The sequence below is a fragment of the Crinia signifera genome, chromosome 3 (assembly GCF_055691185.1).
Source record: "Crinia signifera chromosome 3, ASM5569118v1, whole genome shotgun sequence".
NCBI lineage: Eukaryota > Metazoa > Chordata > Amphibia > Anura > Myobatrachidae > Crinia > Crinia signifera.
In genome coordinates, this window is record NC_139219.1 from 328,665,928 (window position 1) to 328,687,984 (window position 22,057).

Sequence of the window (22,057 nt, forward strand, 5' to 3'; positions counted from 1 at the left end):
ACCACCCCCTGCCTGCATACCACCTCCTGCCTGCATACCACCCCCAGCCTGCATACCACCCCGTGCCTGCATACCACCCCCTGCCTGCATACCACCTCCTGCCTGCATACCACTCCCTGCCTGCATACCAACTTCTGCCTGCATACCACCTCTGGCCTACATACCAACTCCTGCCTGCATACCACCCCCTGCCTGCACAGTACCCCCTACCTGCATACCACCCCTTGCCTGCATATCATCCCTTGGCTGCACACCACCCCCTGCCTGCATACCATCTCCTCCCTGAATACCATCTCCTGCCTGCAAAGCTCCCCCTGCCTGAATATCATTTCCTGCCTGCATACCACCCCTTCTTGCCTGCACATCACCCCTGCCTGCATACCACCGCCTGCCTGCATACCACCTCCTGCCTGCATACCACCCCCTGCCTGCATACCACCTCCTGCCTGCATACCACCCCCAGCCAGCATACCACCCTCTGCATGCATACCACCCCCAGCCTGCATACCAACTCCTGCCTGCATACCACCCCCTGCCTGCATACCACCTCCTACCTGCATACCACCTCCTGCCTGCATACCACCTCCTGCCTGCATACCAACCCAAGCCTGCATACCACCTCCTGCCTGCATACCACCTCCTGCCTGCAATACCACTTCCTGCCTGCATACCACCTCCTGCCTGCATACCACCTCCTGCCTGCATACCACCCCCAGCCTGCATACCACCTCCTGCTTGCATACCACCTCCTGCCTGCATACCACCTCCTGCCTGCATACCACCCCCTGCCTGCACAGTACCCCCTGCCTGCATACCACCCCTTGCCTGCATATCATCCCTTGGCTGCACACCACCCCCTGCCTGCATACCATCTCCTCCCTGAATACCATCTCCTGCCTGCAAAGCACCCCCTGCCTGAATATCATTTCCTGCCTGCATACCACCCCTTCTTGCCTGCACATCACCCCTGCCTGCATACCACCGCCTGCCTGCATACCACCCCCAGCCTGCATACCACCCTCTGCATGCATACCACCCCCAGCCTGCATACCAACTCCTGCCTGCATACCACCCCCTGCCTGCATACCACCTCCTACCTGCATACCACCTCCTGCCTGCATACCACCTCCTGCCTGCATACCACCCCCAGCCTGCATACCACCTCCTGCCTGCATACCACCTCCTGCCTGCAATACCACCCCCTGCCTGCATAACACCTCCTGCCTGCATACCACCTCCTGCCTGCATACCACCCCCAGCCTGCATACCACCTCCTGCTTGCATACCACCTCCTGCCTGCATACCACCTCCTGCCTGCATACCAACTCCTGCCTGCATACCACCCCCTGCCTGCACAGTACCCCCTGCCTGCATACCACCCCTTGCCTGCATATCATCCCTTGGCTGCACACAAAACCCTGCCTGCATACCATCTCCTCCCTGAATACCATCTCCTGCCTGCAAAGCACCCCCTGCCTGAATATCATTTCCTGCCTGCATACCACCCCTTCTTGCCTGCACATCACCCCTGCCTGCATACCACCGCCTGCCTGCATACCACCTCCTGCCTGCATACCACCCTCTGCATGCATACCACCCCCAGCCTGCATACCACCCTCTGCATGCATACCACCCCCAGCCTGCATACCAACTCCTGCCTGCATACCACCCCCTGCCTGCATACCACCTCCTACCTGCAAACCACCTCCTGCCTGCATACCACCTCCTGCCTGCATACCACCCCCAGCCTGCATACCACCTCCTGCCTGCATACCACCTCCTGCCTGCAATACCACTCCTGCCTGCATACCACCTCCTGCCTGCATACCACCCCCAGCCTGCATACCACCTCCTGCCTGCACACCACCCCCTGCCTGCACACCACCCCCTGCCTGCACATCACCCCCTGCCTGCATACCACCTCCTGCCTGCATACCACCCCCTGCCTGCATACCACCTCCTGCCTGCATACCAACTCCTGACTGCATACCATCCCCTGCCTACATACCACCTCCTGCCTGCATACTACCCCCTGCCTGCATACCACCTCCTGCCTGCATACCACCTCCTACCTGCATACCACCCCCTGCCTGCATACCACCTCCTGCCTTTATACCACCTCCTGCCTGCATACCAACTCCTGCCTGCATACATACCACCCCCTGCCTGCATATCACCCCCTGCCTGCATACCACCCCTTGGCTGCACACCACCCCCTGCCTGCATACCATCTCCTCCCTGAATACTATCTCCTCCCGGAATACCACCTCCTGCCTGCATACCACCCCCTGCCTGCATACCACCTCCTGCCTGCCTACTACCCCCTGCCTGCACAGTACACCCTGCCTGCATACCACCCCCTGCATACCACCCCCTGCATGCACACCACCCCCAGCCTGCATACCACCTCCTGCTTGCACACCACCCCCTGCCTGCACACCACCTCCTGCCTGCACACCACCCCCTGCCTGCATACCACCTCCTGCCTGCATACCACCTCCTGCCTGCATACCAACTCCTGACTGCATACCATCCCCTGCCTGCATACCACCTCCTGCCTGCATACCACCCCCTGCCTGCATACCACCTCCTGCCTGCATACCACCTCCTGCCTGCATACCAACTCCTGACTGCATACCATCCCCTGCCTGCATACCACCTCCTGCCTGCATACCACCCCCTGCCTGCATACCACCTCCTGCCTGCATACCACCTCCTACCTGCATACCACCCCCTGCCTGCATACCACCTCCTGCCTGCATACCACCTCCTGCCTGCATACAAACTCCTGCCTGCATACCACCCCCTGCCTGCATATCACCCCTGCCTGCATACCACCCCTTGCCTGCATATCATCCCTTGGCTGCACACCACCCCCTGCCTGCATACCACCTCCTGCCTGCATACCACCTCCTACCTGCATACCACCCTCTGCCTGCATACCACCTCCTGCCTGCATACCACCTCCTGCCTGCATACCAACTCCTGACTGCATACCATCCCCTGCCTGCATACCACCTCCTGCCTGCATACCACCCCCTGCCTGCATACCACCTCCTGCCTGCATACCACCTCCTGCCTGCATACCAACTCCTGACTGCATACCATCCCCTGCCTGCATACCACCTCCTGCCTGCATACCACCCCCTGCCTGCATACCACCTCCTGCCTGCATACCACCTCCTACCTGCATACCACCCCCTGCCTGCATACCACCTCCTGCCTGCATACCACCTCCTGCCTGCATACAAACTCCTGCCTGCATACCACCCCCTGCCTGCATATCACCCCTGCCTGCATACCACCCCTTGCCTGCATATCATCCCTTGGCTGCACACCACCCCCTGCCTGCATACCATCTCCTCCCTGAATACCATCTCCTGCCTGCATACCACCTCCTGCCTGCATACCACCCCCTGCCTGCATACCACCTCCTGCCTGCATACCACCGTCTGCCTGCATACCACCCCCTGCCTGCATACCACCTCCTGCCTGCATTCCACCCCCTGCCTGCATACCACCTCCTGCCTGCATACCACTCCCTGCCTGCATACCACCTCCTGCCTGCATACCACCTCTGGCCTACATACCAACTCCTGCCTGCATACCACCCCCTGCCTGCACAGTACCCCCTGCCTGCATACCACCCCTTGCCTGCATATCATCCCTTGGCTGCACACCACCCCCTGCCTGCATACCATCTCCTCCCTGAATACCATCTCCTGCCTGCAAAGCACCCCCTGCCTGAATATCATTTCCTGCCTGCATACCACCCCTTCTTGCCTGCACATCACCCCTGCCTGCATACCACCCCCAGCCTGCAGACAACCCTCTGCCTGCATACCACCCCCAGCCTGCATACCACCTCCTTCCTGCATACCACCTCCTGCCTGCATACCACCTCCTGCCTGCATACCACCTCCTGCCTGCATACCACCCCCAGCCTGCATACCACCTCCTGCCTGCATACCACCTCCTGCCTGCAATACCACCCCCTGCCTGCATACCACCTCCTGCCTGCATACCACCTCCTGCCTGCATACCACCCCCAGCCTGCATACCACCTCCTGCCTGCATACCACCTCCTGCCTGCATACCACCTCCTGCCTGCATACCAACTCCTGACTGCACACCACCCCCGGCCTGCACACCACCCCCTGCCTGCATACCATCTCCTCCCTGAATACCACCTCCTGCCAGCATACCACCTCCTGCCTGCATACCACCCCCTGCCTGCACAGTACACCCTGCCTGCATACCACCCCCTGCATACCACCCCCTGCATGCACACCACCCCCAGCCTGCATACCACCTCCTGCTTGCATACCACCTACTGCCTGCATACCACCTCCTGCCTGCATACCACCTCCTGCCTGCATACCACCTCCTGCCTGCATACCACCTCCTGCCTGCATACCACCGCCTGACTTTATACCACCGCCTGACCTTTTGTCTGCATAGCACCCTTGGCAGCTCCCGCCCCCACTCTGCCTCTCAATCAGGCAGAAGCATTCACTGCTACGCACTGTAATTCCAAACATTGCCATTATGCCATTGGACAGCTTCTGCGATCCTACCAGAATTAGCTCAGTCACACACAATACACAAGTGTCACACATCAAATTAATCAGCACAGTCTCCTGGTGTGTCACATTGCCTTGAAGTAAGATGTGTTTTCAACTGAAATACCTGTAGATGCCCAGCTCTAGCAGAGCTGCACAGGAGCCAGCGGATCACTTACATCCAGCATCTTGCTTTGCATGGCATGTTCCGGGTGGAGGTATCAGGATACATCTGTACCTGACATTGATCAGTGTAACTCATTTACTTATTGCTCTCAAATGTCCAAATGTAATTCGGACATACAGTACAGCAGCTATTTATAGATGGGAACTCAAATGTCATGCAAAACAAAGTATCTCTGTTTTATATTAACATGTTATCATTTCATGTCGCACCTTATATCAGACGGGACTAGATGGTTGTCCAGGAATCAGATGCTCTGACAGTTGTGCATCATCCTGTGAAGACAATATGGATTTTCCCACTTTGATCCTTTTATTCTGTGTCAGCTGCTCTGTGACAGTTATCGGATTATTCCTCAATGCATTTATTGTGACACAGATCCTCATTTGGTGGCTGAAGGGTTAAACCCTGCAAACCATTGACATTATCATGGCCAGCCTGGGAGCGGTGAGGACCATTCTTCTAATTATGTGTTTCCAGGAGGCTGCTGTGGAAAGCGTCACTCAGTCATTCCTGTCAATAATGAATTCAGTGTATTATGTGACTGCAGTGACATTTGTGACAATCTGCAGCCTGTGGTGGGGCACCGTGCTCTGCGTCTTCTACTGTGTGAAGATCACAAACTACAGCAACAGGTTATTCCTGAAGCTGAAGATGAACATCTCCAGGATGGTCCCCTGGCTGCTCCTGGGGTCACTGCTGGTGTCTCTTCTCTCCAGTCTGCCCAACTTATGGTGCATTCACTCAGGGCACCACATGACTTCTACCCAGGACAGTAACAGCTCTAGCGTTGGGGATGGAACTGGGGTTACCAACTACAGGAATTTGCTCCTTATAATTTTTGCAGGGTCCATCGCACCGTTCCTCATATTTTGCGCAGCCATTTGTCTTCTAATTGTGTCACTCCTAAAGCACACCCGAAATATGAGCAGCAAAGGTTCAGGGTTCACTAGTAGCCAACTGTACGCCCACAAAAATGTCATCAGGAACATCGTCTCTTTCCTGTTATTTTATTCTTTTTTCTATATAAGTACAATCCTGATCATTTTCAGTTTTCCATCGAAAACCTCAGTCTTTGTATTGGTGTCCGGTGCGTGTGCCTCCGCCTACCCCAGCCTGCACTCTGTTGTACTAATAACCAGCAATGCCAAACTGAAGCGCTCTCTCCTGGCTGCCCTGCGTCATTCTGGGGCACATTATACAAATGAACAAATGTTATTTTTTAAATTAAATTAAAGTTTGACATAATCTATAGTGCAGCTTAATTGTGATTGCCATAACTGGTTTCTACATAAGCGGCATTTCCTACGTTTGTAAAATCCCTATAAATAATCAGTATAAATGTAAATCCATAAAAAAAGCCGGCGAGTCGGTTGAAATGCGTTGCTTTACTGCACCAATTTTGCCTTTCACCCTCCTCTTCCTCCCTGCGATCCGCTAAATATCACAGCTACTATTGTAGCTTAGTTAAATGTGTATGGTTGCTGTGAAAAGTGTCTACATAAGCGGCATTATCTGAGCTTTTTATACCTGTAAATATTCAGTATAAATACCAGTCCTTGAAATAGGCTGGCGAGTAGGTTGAAATGCGTTGAAGTTCTGCACCCAGTGGCGTAACAACAGAGGGTATGCTACTGCTATGGGGCCTGGTGGCTTGTGGGGCCCAAGGTAGTCCTCTGCACACTTTTTTTCTATCTTTTTAAAATTGTGCCGCCTGTCAGTGGCTCTTATGCCTGGAATTGGGAGCTGAAGACCCTAAACTGGGGCTCTGGAGGAGGAGACCCAGTGCCCGTAGTGAACACGGCTCCTAGGAGAGTGTGACACACACTTGGTGACTGGGAGCAGGAGGAGGAATCCTGACTCCTGGGAATTGGAGGAGACCTGGCCCTAGGGAGAGAAAACAGCACTGATAACAAGAAGTACACACAGGGAAAGATGTGGATTAGGAGGGACAAAGTGATGCCTTATGTCACAACTTTATCAAACCCCTGCTCTCCCCTACTTATCTAATCCTTTCCTCTGCTGCCCCTCCTCCCCTCCACTTCCACCTCCCCTCCTCTCCACCTCCTCCTCTCCTTTACTCAGATTTCCTCCTCTCCCTCTCCTCCACCCCCCTTCTTTCACCCACTCAGGATCCCCCTCCTCTGCTCCTCCTCCATGTCTCCTCTGCTTCCCCTCCACATCCCCTATTCCACCCTTCCCCCTCCTCTCCCCCTCTCCTCTGTTTTTTCTCCTCTGATTCCCCTCCACATCCCCTCCATTTTCCCATCTCCTCCACTCCCCCTCCTCTGCTTCCGCTCTCCTCCACTCCCCCTCCATCTCTCCACTGTTCCCCTTCCACCACTTCTCCACTCCCCTACACCTTTCATTCTCTCCTCCTCTACTTCACTTCCGTATTCTCTCTTCCGCTCCCCCTCCTCTGCTCCCTCTGCTCCTCTCCCCCCTCCTTTTTCTCCCCTTCCTCCTACCCCCCTATTCTCCACTCCCCCTCTCCTCTGCTACCCCTCCCCTCTCCTCCTTCTCCCCCCCCGCATCCTCTCCTCTGTGCACCCTCTCCTCCACTCCCATCATCCTCACCTCAGCTCCCCATTCTCTCTCTCTCTACTCTCCTCTGCTTCCCCAACTCCTCTCCTCAGCTCCCCCTCCCTTCTTCTACACCTCACCTCTTCTTCTCCCTCGCCTACACTCCTGCTTCTGTCACCCCCTGGGATCCCCCTCCTCCGTACCTCCTACATCTCCACTCTGCTTCCCCTCTAATTCCCCTATTCCACCCCTCTTTTCTCCTCTGCTTCCCCTCCTCCTTGGATGTCAGCTGAGAGATATTGCTCCTTTGTGGTGATGGGTCCTTTCTGTACATTATATTTCTTACCTGTTTGCCTGTCTCTTTCTCAGTTTCTTTTTCTCATCCCCTTTCCCTTCTTCCAGATGTTTTGTTTTGACCTCCGTTTCCATTCTCATTTCTGCATTATCACTGTCACCACCCATTATCACTGCTGTAACCCATTATCACTGCCACCACCCAGTATCTCTGCCACCGCCCTTTATCACTGCCACCACCCATTATCACTGCCACCATCCATTATCACTGCCACCACCCATTATGACCGCTGTAACGCATTTTCACTGCCACCACCCATTATCACTGCCACCACCCATTATCACTGCTACCACCCATTATCACTGCCTTCGCCCATTATCACTGCCACTGAGCATTATCACTGCCACCATCCATTATCACTGCCACCACCCATTATCGCTGCTTCCACCATTTATCATTGTCTATGCATAGAAATGTAATCTTAGTTCGTCTTATTTGATAATTAGATATTGGTCTGTGTGATACAGTAGGTTCTCCTTATCATCGTATGCTTCTCAGTTGAAGCATTGTAATCATGTATAGCTCAGATTGTACAACAAAATATCATTTTATTTAACCGTTTCATATGCTACTAATAACTTTTAGTGCAGCTGGAATGTGTAGCCTTATGGTGGGGAGAACTGTCAGATATACAATCAGTTTGGTCTGGAGTCTGATAGTCTGGGGTAAGTATACTAAGCTCCTTTGTATCGGCCGGTAATAGGTTTGTTTCTTACCTACAGTATCAGAAAAGTTAGGGGCGTATATGGGAGAGATTTGAGTATATTTCCACCACTTTTCAGTGTGGTAGTCAGTTTAAGTAGACTCCGTGTGACCATATCTCTCACTTTAGTATATTCTGCTATTCCTTCTGTCCATTATTTATGGTTTTCCTCTATTTATATCACTCCTTCCTGTACTTTTTCTTCTTTCTCTATTACTTGTTATTAACTTCATCTCAGATTTTTCATTTACTCCTTTCTATGTCTTGTCATCTCCCCCCTTTTTCGGCTTGTAATTTGTGGTCTCTCATCCTCCTTGCATGATAATGCCTCACCCACCCAATTCACCCCCACGGATGCCCACCCACTGGAGCTTCCAGATGTAGGTGCCCCACTGTGGGTATAAATTTACCTTCTCATGGAGTTGAGCCAAGCTAGACAAATGCCTAGGGCGTGTTCAGTGCCTAGAGGCATTGAAGCCTGCCTATGGCCGGCGGAGGTCCTGCTTTGGGCTGGCTACTTTGACTGGAGTGGAACAGGTTATCCAAGAACAGACAGCAGCAGGTTCAGGGCCAGGGCATCCCACTGAGCAAGGAAAGGGAAGCGCTCTACCTTATCTGCTATACCACTGCACCCACAAGCTCTCCTCTGGGAGGCAGCTGCAGATTAAGGAAGGTGTGCATGGGCTCTCAGAGGCCACTGATGCCACCAAAGACCCTCTACTACCCTTCCTAGTTCTCCGCAAACATGCATTCACTGTCCACAAAAGTTGACTTTCTGTGCTCCTCCCCCACTGTACGAGGGGAGTAGCGCTGCAACAAGAATCCCACCCCCTTCCGGAGGCTACTTTACCACAGCTCCCAGTACCCGCTGGGGTCAGGAGCATGATAGGAAGGAGCTAAGCTCCACGCCTCCAGCACCAAGGGGGAGGACAAAAATGCTGCTTTCACACCTGCTCTCATCTGTGCACTGTAGTGTGCTGCTCCGTGTATCTTCTATTGGCTTTGTGCGAGTGGGGACAAGCTGGAGGAGTGGGGAAGGACAAACAGAGTGGGCAGAAGTCAGACCAGACATTTAGAGGCATGTGGCAGGTCTGAGATGGATTGGCAGCAGCCGGAAGGAGGCATGGGGAGGGACAGAGGGAGAGAGGGCAAGTCTGAAGAGAAGTCTGGCCAGATGTTAGAAGGCATGGGGCATCAGGAGAGAATATACATGGGAGAAATGGAGAAATACGGTAATGCTGATTGGCTGGAGGAGATTGGCTGGGAGTCATGCAGCCTCTAGTGATCTTATATGCCAGGGGACAGTAGATTATAGCTGGAGAAGATGAGGAGATCAGAAAATCTACCTTATTTAGTGCCATAGGCACCCCTGAAGTCTTGATCTGGCTCTGTTGGGAGGAGTAGTAGTGTGTGGGTGGAACAGGAGGTTTGGGCGCTGTTTCCTGTGTATCAAAAGGCAGGGTGTCCAGGCCAACCTTGAGGAGAAGAGTTGGCCTACCTGTACCTGCAATGCTCAATGAGACCTCTGCACCTGCAAACAGGTGCACCACGGACACTGAATGATTTGGTAAGCAGATCAGATTTATGGAGAAGCTGCATTTAACAGGCAGCAGGGAAGCAGAGGAAGTGGGGTACATTTGGATGCCACAGTGGCTGGGAGACAACCCGCAGATTGGAGGCAGACAAGATGGCTGTAATTGAACAGAGAGGGGAGACAACACGGGGATGTGACACAGTGGCTAGGAGAGAAACTAGAGGTTGTGAACTAAACAATGGAGAGCATAGAAATGGAAAATGGTAGAATGGGGGTACATTTAGAGGCACATAGAAGCAGTAGTGGGTACATATAGAGGCAGAATGGGGTACAGAGAAGCAAATGGTCATACAGATAGAGGAACTAGTATTGTGTTATGATGTGTATAAGGACATTACCTATGTTGGGCATATGTGTAAGGGGCATTTATGTGTGTTATTATGTGTAGGGGAACTAATGCTGTGTGGTGTACAATGTATAAAGGGCACTACTGAGTGGCGTAATATGAATAAGGAGTAAAATGGTGTGACATAAGGGGAATGAGGGACACTAACATCTGATATAATGTGAAGATTGGGTACTTGTGTATTATCAGGGCGCCCATTACGTAGTTTACGTAGTGGTGTATAGAGAATACTAACACAGCACTGTGCTGGCTACATAAACTACGTAAGTGGCTCTGGAGCCCTAAAAATACACAATGCTTAATATCCCCACCATCCACATCATACCCCCAGTAACCTCGTCAGCGTGGAGTTGGTTTTATAAAGTGTGGCGAGCGCAGCGAGACACCTAGCCCTGATCGTGGCGAGCACAGTGAGCCCCACGAGGGGATGCGTATCCGTGTCCCCTCACGGGGTTCGCTGCGTTCGCCATGCTTCGGGCTCAGTGGCTCGCTGTGTTCGCCATGCTTCGGGCTCAGTAGCTCGCTGCGCTCGCCACACTTTATAAAATCAACTCCACGCCGACGTGAATACTGGGTATATGATGTGGATAGTGGGGTATGACATGGATAGTGGGGGTAAAATGGCTGGACTATACTTACTCTCCTCCGGCCCGGGCACTGCGACGATCCCCCCTGACTCCTCGCTGACTGATGCTGGGATCCAAGGTGACTCCCCGGCAGTCGGATTCAGTCCCCCTGCTCCGACACTCGCCACGGACGCTGTATGCCACCAGCGTAGTGCCGCTGGGGGAGCAGGGAAACATGTGATGCACCACCAGTGGCACTACGCTAAATTACATACAGCCAGAGGAGGGGGACTGAACGCTGCCTCTGGGGAGTAACCGTCGCTGCCACCAGGGAGTCATCGGGGATCGCCGCCGGTAGGATGGTAAGTATAAATGAGACCACCCTGCTCTCACTGCTGCCTCCTCCTGTATTATCACAGCGCCGGTTACGCTGACAACGTAGGTTAGGCTACATGGAAAACGTAGCTTAGCCTGGCGCCCTGATAATACACAAGTACTGAAGAGTGTTACACTAGTTACACTTTTCTTCAGGGCGTATGAGTCAAGTGCATAAGTGCTGTGCTAATTAGAAAAAAATTAGCACAGCACTTACTGTACGTACTTTACTCACACGTCCTAAAGAAAAGACTGACAAGTCGTCAAACGTTGACGAAAACATGCTATATATGTGATTTCTAATACATGATTACACTAAAACCATTTGAGTGCTGCATGATTCTTCTGGACCCTGCAATAGGCTTAGAGGTGAACACCTCTAGGTAACAATCGAGGAAGGCACTGAGGTGTTTCTAGTGTTATTTCGTCGAGTGCCGATCAACCAAACAAGTATATATATAAAAGTGGACAATGACCCCAAGTGCGCCACAAGGGAGCAACTACTCTATAAGTCACTCCTGTTGGTGGGAGACGAAAAGAAATGTAGACACTGAAATATAGGGAGCGCTAATACGATCCACCACCTGATTAGAATGTAATCTTTCAAAGCATATTATCAATGCGTACAACTGTTAATAATAAAACAAAAACAAAATTTATTAAAAGATTTTCTTTTTAAAATTTCATCGATGCATTAATTTACTTCTTTCAAGCCGCCGTGATAACCCAACGCATTTCGCCTTTTACAAAGGCTTCATCAGTTTTTTTTTAGGTATACACAGAAAGAATAATATAAATTCAAACACTGGTGTAAATGACGCCCTTAACCAGAGCACAGGAAATACATTTTTCAATTTCCCAACATTAGACAATTAAGGATGATGGAAAGCCATGTGCTGGAAGTAACCTGTCACACAGTATTCTTTATTATGGATGGAACTTCTCTCAATAGGGTACAGGAATAGAGTGTCCCAACAGCAAGTGGTCAATACCCTGTCTCTGTATTAGCAGGTCCCAGACAGACCCTAGCAGCCCCCTGGTGGAACGCATCGCCATTGTGGTGTACTTTGACTTATTATTGGCTGGCCCTGATAGGGTACATAGCGTTCCACCGTATGTCTGGTGGAACGCATCATCCCCAGCCGGAAGTTCCTCCTTCGGCTGTTAATTCCTCATTGGCGTCATGTGTTCCACCCATTCTCCGGGTGGAACGCACCACCATTTTCCTGCACTATTCTCCGCTGGAGATTCTTTATCTGGCTACTGTGTATTCTATCATGGCGCTATGCGTTACACTCAATCTTTAGCTGGAACGCACCGCCATTTTCCTATCAACCTCCGCAAAGGATTTGATTTCACATTTATGGTTTTTAAGCTTACTTTTCACAGTTTTAATAATATGCGCTCTGCGCTCTCCATTTCTCAGGTGGGACACCCCTCTATCCTAGCCTTATTCTAATTTTGATATTTCTAGTTAACTAGTCAAAAAAAAACTAATTTAGTACATATTTTAATGGATATTTGAATTTATTTTTCCTATGTAACAACTCGTTATTTGTATAACAGAAAAGTATAAATGTACCATCTTTGTTTCATTATACAATATGTATCTAACTTGAAATAAAAATAGTCTAGTTATATAGATTGATGTGAAATAGGAAATGTAAAATGTGTTCTTTGTTAAGCAGACACTATGGGGCCTTATTCTAGTTCACTCTTTCTGACAAAATCCTTCTTAGATGGACAAAACCATGTGCACTGCAGGGGGGCAGATGTAAAATGTGCAGAGATAATTAGATTTGGGTGAGTTATTTTGTTTCTGTGCAGGGAAAATACTGACTGCTTTATTTTTACACTGCAATATAGATCTCACTTTTAAGTAAAACCCCACCCAAATCTAATTCTCTCTGCACAAGTTACATCTGCCCCCCTGCAGTGCACATGGTTTTGTCCATCTAAGAAGGATTTTGTCAGAAAAAGTGAACTAGAATAAGGCCCTATGTCTAGCTAACCATCCTTGAGATAAAAATACACTGTCCAATTAAAAATTCTATAATGTTTTATTTATGGTAAAAGCATAGGAAAAATAAATTCAAATATCCATTAAATATGTACTAAATAAGGTCTTTTTTTGACTAGTTAACTAGAAATATCAAAATTAGAATAAGGCATAGCGCATATTATTAAAACTGTGAAAAGTAAGCTTAAAAATCATAAATGTGAAATCAAATCCTTTGCAGAGTTTTATAGGAAAATGGCGGTGCATTTCAGCTAAAGATTGAGTGGAATGCATAGCGCCAATATAGAATAGACAGTAGCCGGATAAAGAATCTCCGGCGGAGAATAGTGCAGGAAAATGGCGCTGTGTTCCAGCTGAAGATTGAGTGGAATGCATGACGCCAATGAGGAAGTAACAACAGCCGGAGGAGGAACTTCTGGCTGGGGATGGTGCGTTCCACCAGACATACGGTGGAACACTATGTACCCTATCAGGGCCAGCCATTTAATTAGTCAAATTACTTCACAATGGCGATGCGTTCCACCAGTTCAAAGGTGGATGGCAACCTAGCCTAATATGCCTTTTATACCATTTATATTAGAATAAAAATATAAATAGGAACATGGTTTAATAAAGGAGAGTTAGATTAACAAAACCACTAAAATAGGGGAATATAGGTATAAAAATAAGAGCACAGCGACACTGAAATTATATATTACTAAGCAATAATTTAAAGATAAATATAAGGCACCAAATTATATATAAAAATAAATAAATAATGTGAGCACTGAAAATTATATAAATTAGTGTGAATATAAGTAAATATATAAAATGTATAAAAATAGGAACAGAGGAAGTGAGGTCACAGACTACTCCCCATAAATAGTGATACCTGGACACATATTAATCACTTTCACATTGGACACAGAGGAGAACACTACTGCTGGTGATACCAGGTAAATAAAGGCCATTTAGACCATGTAGGACTGCTGGAAATAGTGTCTGCTATTTTAATTGTAACACACCATTTTGTATTTTACTCATTAGGGATCTTTTGTTCCTTTGAAAAATTTAATCTCCAAGGATCATAAAATTATCCACTTATTGGAGGTATGTAAAAATCCAAAAAGAACATCATTGTATAGGGATTATTTATAAGGTGTTTGAAATAAACTTTAATATGCCCTTACCCCCCCTATAGAAAAAAATCTGAATTACAGTTCTGGTTTGATTTCGGATCTCTATATATGAAGAAGCCTACTGATTAGACTAATACCAAATGTATATCAGAAACCAAATAACTAATTGGTATGTACTGTATATGTATAAAATATAATCTAATAATAATGAAAAATTGAAGTTTACAATAAAAATAGGAAGAATTCACTCTTTAAAAATTTATTAGATATTCTTCAGCCTTTTTTTGAAAGAAGAGTGAACATGGATCAGTAAACGGACCTTATATTAAAGGTAATAAAAATTGGGTACTTATGTAGTATCTGGGCGCCCGATTTAAAAATCGGGTCGGAACAATCGCATCGCATTGCATCCAATCTGATGCGATTTTCCATAGGATTCAATGTTAACATAGTCCTGTTCATTTCCCCACTATCCAAGTGGGCATAGAGTTGATTTTATAAAGCGTGGCAAATGCAGCGAGCCACCGAGCCCGAAGCGTGGCGAGCGGACGCGGATTACTTAAAATGTTTTCCGCGTCCCCTCGCGGGGCTGCCTCCGCTCGCCACACTTCGGGCTCGGTGGCTCGCTGCGCTCGCCATGCTTTATAAAATCAACTCTATGCCCACTTGGAAATGAACAGGACCTTGTTAACATTGAATCCTATGCAAAATCGCATCGAATCGCATCGCATCGCATGCGATATCGGATGCGATTCGATGCGATTTTGCCGAAAATCGCGTTGAATCGCATCTTATTGTATGCCTTAAGGTAAGGCATACAATCAGAAAATTGGAAGCCCAGATACTACATAAGTACCAAAAATTTGGAATATAATAAATATACATATAATTAAACTAAGGAAATTTGATATCATTAGTTTGAATTTATATCTCTTTATTGGTAGTAAGAGCACATCCAGTGGAGAGTTTATTCATTTTTGTGCCATAAACAGTAATACCAATACTGAAAATCATTCATTGTTGAAATAAGGAGAAATCCCTATACAGATCAATTAAGGTATGATATATTTCTTCTACATAAAAGTAATAAATTGGATATCCTTGATTGAAGCTTCCTCCTTTTTTCCTTCTATTTTCTATTTTCCATTTTCTTAATTAATTATATAGGGAGTACAAAGACTAAAAAAGTCTCCCTTGTATATTTTGGAAATAATCCATTTGAAAATAATCTATAAGAATAACTTTCAAAAGAACATTAAAAATTAACATCTAAGAGTCTTCCATCTGTTCCTCATTTGTATAGACAACCTGTCAAAAAGTAATTGTATGTATTATTTTGTCTTTCCTTTTTGATATGCTTACCAATATGTTCTATTTGTAGATATATGTAAAGCACCCCTGATGAAGTCTCATAGCGAGACGAAACGCGTTGGGCTTTTGTATACAGTACATCCACTATTTAAAAAGAAAATCCTCTGATAAGAAAATACTGTGTGAAAAAACTTTTGTTTTAAAAGTGTTTTTAAACCCCTTGAGTGGTAGGTTTTGCTGGGGCAGGACAAACCTACCAGGGCAGGTTTGTCCTGCCCCTGCAAAACCAACCACAGTGAGTGGGAAGCCCCCCCTCCCTCACCTCTGCTCCGGCGTTAGTACGCCGGAGCTTCCCTGCCGCCGCTAGTGTCCCCGCTGCCTTAGCCGCCAGCCTGTCACATTCAGCAGTGACGTCGGCGGCAGGCTGGGGGATGTTCAAGGCGGCTGAGCGCTCCAGAGTCCCCCCGAGCTGCCCCGAACATCCCCGAGTTTGCCGCCGACGTCACTGCTACTAAAAGTATGGCGGCAGGCGGGGGAAGCGGTGTTAGAAGAGCTCCGGCCGGAGCACAGGTGATGGAGGGTTGGGGGGGGGGTGATTTGGGAGGGGGGCTCTAGAGGTGCTGCGTCAGCAGTGCACACCTGGATACCTCTGGTGTGCACCTATTTCATATTTGTGGTATGCCCGGAAATTTTCCGGGACAGCCCGCTGCGGCAGCACAGCTGAGCCCGAGAAATTTCCGGGCATACCACTCAAGGGGTTAATAAATGTTTTATATTTGAGAATTGTGTCTATGGATGTTTTGAGATAGGAAAGACAAAAATAATAACTGGTCGCTATTTAGCACTACTGTGGTGGTATTGGATTGTTGTAGCCTCACTAGTAGGAGGCTAAGTGCTATAAGCAACCATTTGTGTTATTTAGGAATAGCGCAAATTTAGGAATTTTGTGTGTTATATATATAGCATAGAATTAGAAGCCAGCACAACAAAAATAAGTAGCCAAAAGGTTATTTTATAGTGAAAAAAATTCTACTCAATAACAGAATATTTCCATCAAAGAGGCAACAGGTGGACACACCAGCAGAAAAAAATACAAAGTCCATGTACAGAGGAATTACCACAGCCATCAGGTTTATACATGGTGGTCCACCTGGAGGGTCACTAATGCCCGACAGACGTTTCAATGTGTTATCACCATCCTCAGGAGCATAAGAGACCCTCCTGTATGACCGGAAATATATAGTGTGTTAAACAAAACAACTTACACCTGTGCGCCTGCTAGTCAGTGAAACACCTGCATCCAAGGTTTATTAAAAGCACATAGCCAGTGTGCATAGCTCCCAGTCAACGCAACCAGGAAGTGCGATGGTAATGCCAGAGCATGTGACACAACGCGCTTCCCTTGAAATAGAATTTAAAATGATTTAAAAATATTCAGATTGTGTGTGTGAATAGATACTAAGAGAAATATTTATTAACTCACACAGCCACTAGTAAAAATAAAAGGACATTAATAAAACACACAGGGACCATTAATCCTAAAAAAGAGACAGTGGCCCCAAAACTTTTAATTCACTACATTTCTTTCTTTTTTTTTCACTTATACTATGTTTTAATATTTCACCAACTTTTATCCAGATGAAATAAAGGTTATATTTTAATACAAAAGTAATTCAAAAGTAATTCAATAGGACACCCGAACAATACTTTCTTTTCTTGTGTGGTAGTAGAATTAATCTCAAGTAGTGGGTAGCACCTCCTCATTTCAACAAAGGGCAATAAATCCCAGGAGATATACTGTAGGAGAGTGAGACAGTCCTGTAAGATTAATAAAATAACAAAAACTGGTGCGGGAATCCTCCATACATACTAATGCTTCCAATATTCCCTCACACATAGTAGCTGCCTATGCTCTGTGGGGAGCAGGATACACACAATAATGATCAGGCCACACCTGTATTATGCAGCAATACCCTTTGAGTAGACCTGCAGAGATTATGATAGGACCCTTGCAAAGCAAACACTCTTTCCTGTTGGCTGCATTGGCTCTGACTAATCTACTTGGCAGAGATTTGTTGTGTAACATGCGGCGTGTCATACAGTATATTGTACCCCTGAGGGTGTATTCTTAGATATCCCTGTGAATTATGCACAGGAGGTACAAGACATGTTAGACACTCCTCAAAGGTTAATGCAGCACTCAACCGTTCTAAACAAATGTCCATCAAAGGTAGAGGAAATGATCTCAGAAATACCGGGTTCCCTTTGGACCAAAGATGGACAGGACACTGGATTAATGGCTAATGTAGCCCCAGTAGTTACTTAAGGGGCATAAATGAGAGTCAATTCTCCATAGTGCCCAATCCAGCTGTCATTCTCATTCAAATCTCGTCTACTTCCACCTACTTTACTGTAATCGACCTCTGCTCTGCTTTCTTTTCTGTCCCTCTTAATCCCTATTGATGGCAATACAGAAACCTGACAGAGTGGCTGTCATCAAGTGTAAGGCACACATGTCCAACCAAGATCTGATTTCACTTGGTAACAGCCAGGCGGACAAAGCTGCGAAGTGGGCAGCAAACACCACTAAACACACTGACATCACACAACTGATGACATTTAATGCATTAGATGTGCAACAACTAATCGAAATGCAAGATTTGTGTTCCCTGCAGGAGAAGGCTGTCCGGAAGGTGAAGGGGTATGGTCAGGAGTCCTCAGGACTCTGGAGAGATGGTCAAGGTAAGCCAGTGGCCCCCAGGGCATATCTCCCAAGCCTAGCTGACTCATCTGGGCAAGGAAAGTATGTGCAAATTGGTAAGAGCTAACTGGAGTGCACCAGGTTTCTCTTCTCAGGCAGGCAAGAAAGCAATGTCATGTCTTACTTGCTTGAGGAAGAACATTGGCAAGACAATACAAACTAAACCATCCCATATCCCTCCTACAGACAGACCCTTTTAAGGTAATACTGTACAAATTGCTTTTATACAGTTACCATCCTGTAGAAATTTGAAATATGTTTTGGTGCGCACTGATATGCTTTCAAACTGGGTAGAGGCATTCCCTGCAGCCACGAACACTACCGTATTTACTGCAAAGAAAACTTGCAGGAATTTGTGTGTAGATATAGTATCCGTAAAATTATTGAAAGTGATAGGGGTACTTATTTTACAGGTGAAGGTAAACTTCTCACTCCCTACCGATCCCAAGCTAGTGCTAAGGTGTAGAGGATGAACGGCGTTATTAAAAAGAAGCTAAGCAAAGTGATGGCTGAAACTGGATTGTTGTGTCCAGAGGCGCTGTCACTAGTGTTATATAGCATCAGAACCACTCCCAGGTCACCGTTTAACCTATCACCCTTTGAAATTCTTTTTGGGTGACAGCCCCATGCAATGATAGACCCCCAAGAAGATTTAATATGCAGAAACAAAATATGTGAAAACTGTGAAATATTTGGTTAGGATGAGCCAGCAATTGAGAAATCATCAAAGAAATTTACAATTTCTAGCAATTCCTGACCAGCCAAATAGTAACTACCAGGAAATTGAACCTGGGGACTATGTGATGTTTCAAAATTTTCACATGCTCAGGTTGCCTAATAGACAGGTGGGAGTCTTACCAAGTCTTGCTGACCAGCACAACATCATTGAAGGTTGCCAAGAGAGAGACTTGGGTCCATTATTCCCACTGCAAGAAAGTCGCTGACCTGGAGAAACCTTGTGTGAAAAAGAGAGGTGGAGAAAACCTGATCACTGGAGAACCTATTCCAGGAAAACTGAAAATCAGCCTATCGCTGTCGGATTATACCTGAGCGTGGCAGATGGAAAGATCGAGTACTGTTGCCCAAAACTTCTTTCTTTTTCATACCCTCTTTTTCAGAGATGGAAGTGAAGGATTTTGAGTTGTGACCTAATATATTTACTTAGGTCACAAATTTAAAAATTTAAATAATGTATCAAAATGATTTATTAATGTTGTTATTATGTTTTTGTTGGTGATTATTAGTTATGATTATTGTGATTATTGTTTTAGTGCTAGTTTATTACACTATCAAAGGATGGACTGTTGAAGTAAAAAATATTATAGCCACATGTATCAGAGTGGCCTCTGTGTACCAGTCGTGCGTGCGCAAACCCGGACGCTGTGTACATTGGCTTGTAAAGCCCTGCGTATTAGCCTGTGGTATGAGTAAATATGGTAACATATGCATTCGCATAGAAATGCCACAAAAACGACTTTCTAATAACACATTCATAAAGTGTATCCCCACTCTTGGTCCATCAACTTATCTGCAGACAACTTCCATTTGGGATACAATACCTATGTCTGCACTGCTATTTAAGTTTTAATAGATTGTGTATGCTTTTATTGTTAACGACAAACAAGACTCGTTTGTCGTGTCAATAAGATATTGGTCTGTCATTGTATACACTATAGGTCAGAACAAATATGAATGCAATACACCATACAAAATCTTTGAATAGGCAAATGCCTGATTGTGTTGTCTGCATAGACCTTTAAGTGATTTAAGAAGCTGCCATCCAAATGAACATTGATATAAGACACTGTTATAAGACATTGAGATATGCTAAGTAAAAGCTGTGCTGCTGCTTCGAACCACAGCATTTGAAATGAAGGAATTGGTGTTGCATTCCTTCTCTGATAGGGGTTTCATTATATCCTTGTGTGTTGTAGATAATATTTTGTTTTGTGCCTGATAAGTGTCTGCTATATTTGTTGTGTTTACATGCAGGTTTGCAGTGATTAGCTGCCGTAACGGGGAATATACGCTGACAACTATAAAGTGTATTTCTTTGCAAATAATAAGGATTTCATAATATATACCCAGGGACTTATTTGGGTGATGAGATGCAGCTGTATTGCTGCTTGTTAAAGAAAGAAAACTGTCACAAAAACACATTGAATATAATATGTATTTAAAAGCTCTCTACAGATCACAGTGGTCTGTATCAAACAAAAGTAGTTTCATTGTATTTATATGTAATTATCATTACAAATGTAACATTTTCATTTAACATGGTGTAGAATACATAATTCTCATTGGTGCTATTATGTCACATGCCCTAGGTGCCGAACACATGACCAGGAAGTTTTGTAGCCTGCCATTATTTTTAGGCGGTGGTACATTATATTGCACCATAGGCGGAACCACTCGTATTAACTGCATGGTCCACATCTGGTTTCAATTCTACTGTGATCTGGGATCATTTGCAGTTTTCTGTGTCCCAATCAACGGGATAAGGTATACACAGCCTTCCCGGTCACTTCCTGATCTATGGCGCGGAACGTATATGGATCTCTTGATGGAATCCTGCAGGTCATGTGATCGGGACCCCCAACATGTGACCCGGATCTACGATCTTTTACTCTGTGGTGTCTGGTTCTTATGGTTACTTTAGATGCATGTTGTCCATAGACACTTTCACAGGATTTTTTTTTTAATAGTTTTATCTATAGTATATCTTTAAATATGGAACTTTACATAGATGCCATTGTATTATGTCAAATATGCATGATTATTAATCACAAAAAATAAGGAAATAGAAAAATAAACATTACATAACATTGATATATGAATAGTGACAGACATCACATTACATTAAAAGAGATATTTAGTTATGATGAATTATATGGCTATAATCATGGATATTTACATAGAGAAAATATCTTATATGAATTGAATGTTAAAATAAAATTATAATAATCATGTATATAAAAAAATGTATGGAAGAGATCAACAGTATCCAAAGAAGAATAATATAATTATTTATATATATGTGTGTGTGTGTGTGTGTGTGTGTATATATATATATATATATATATATATATATATATATATATATATATATACACTAAACATCGTCACTCACCTTTCCTAGTTTTGGGGTGCCCTATGGCTTGTGACCACATTGTTTAAACAGACATTGTAGGGGCTCTTGCACACACTAAATTAACTGAAAATAAATAGTGGAGATTTGGTTCATGAATATATATATATATAGCAGGTGGTGGCGAGCCGGCACTCCTATTGTGGGTCCTGGGGCCCCGGTGCCCGTTGGTAGAAATAGAGATACTAGAATAAGACGACGGCACTCGTAGGACTTTTAAACAGACTGGTGTATTCAAACAAATTACCTTTTTTTTTTTTTTTTTAAACAGACTGGTGTATTCAAACAAATGACCAACGTTTCGAGGTGCTTACACCCCTTTGTCAAGGTACAAACTGGTGAGAAAACAGTGCATAATGGGTGTCTTACCTTAAATAAGGTGGACAGAGAGACGCCACATCCCCCGTTCTCCCGCGCTCGGTCCGGTCCCAGGAGCCGTCCTGTGGTGACGCAGGTGGGCTTAACCGGAAGTGCTGTAGTTTGATGCTGGA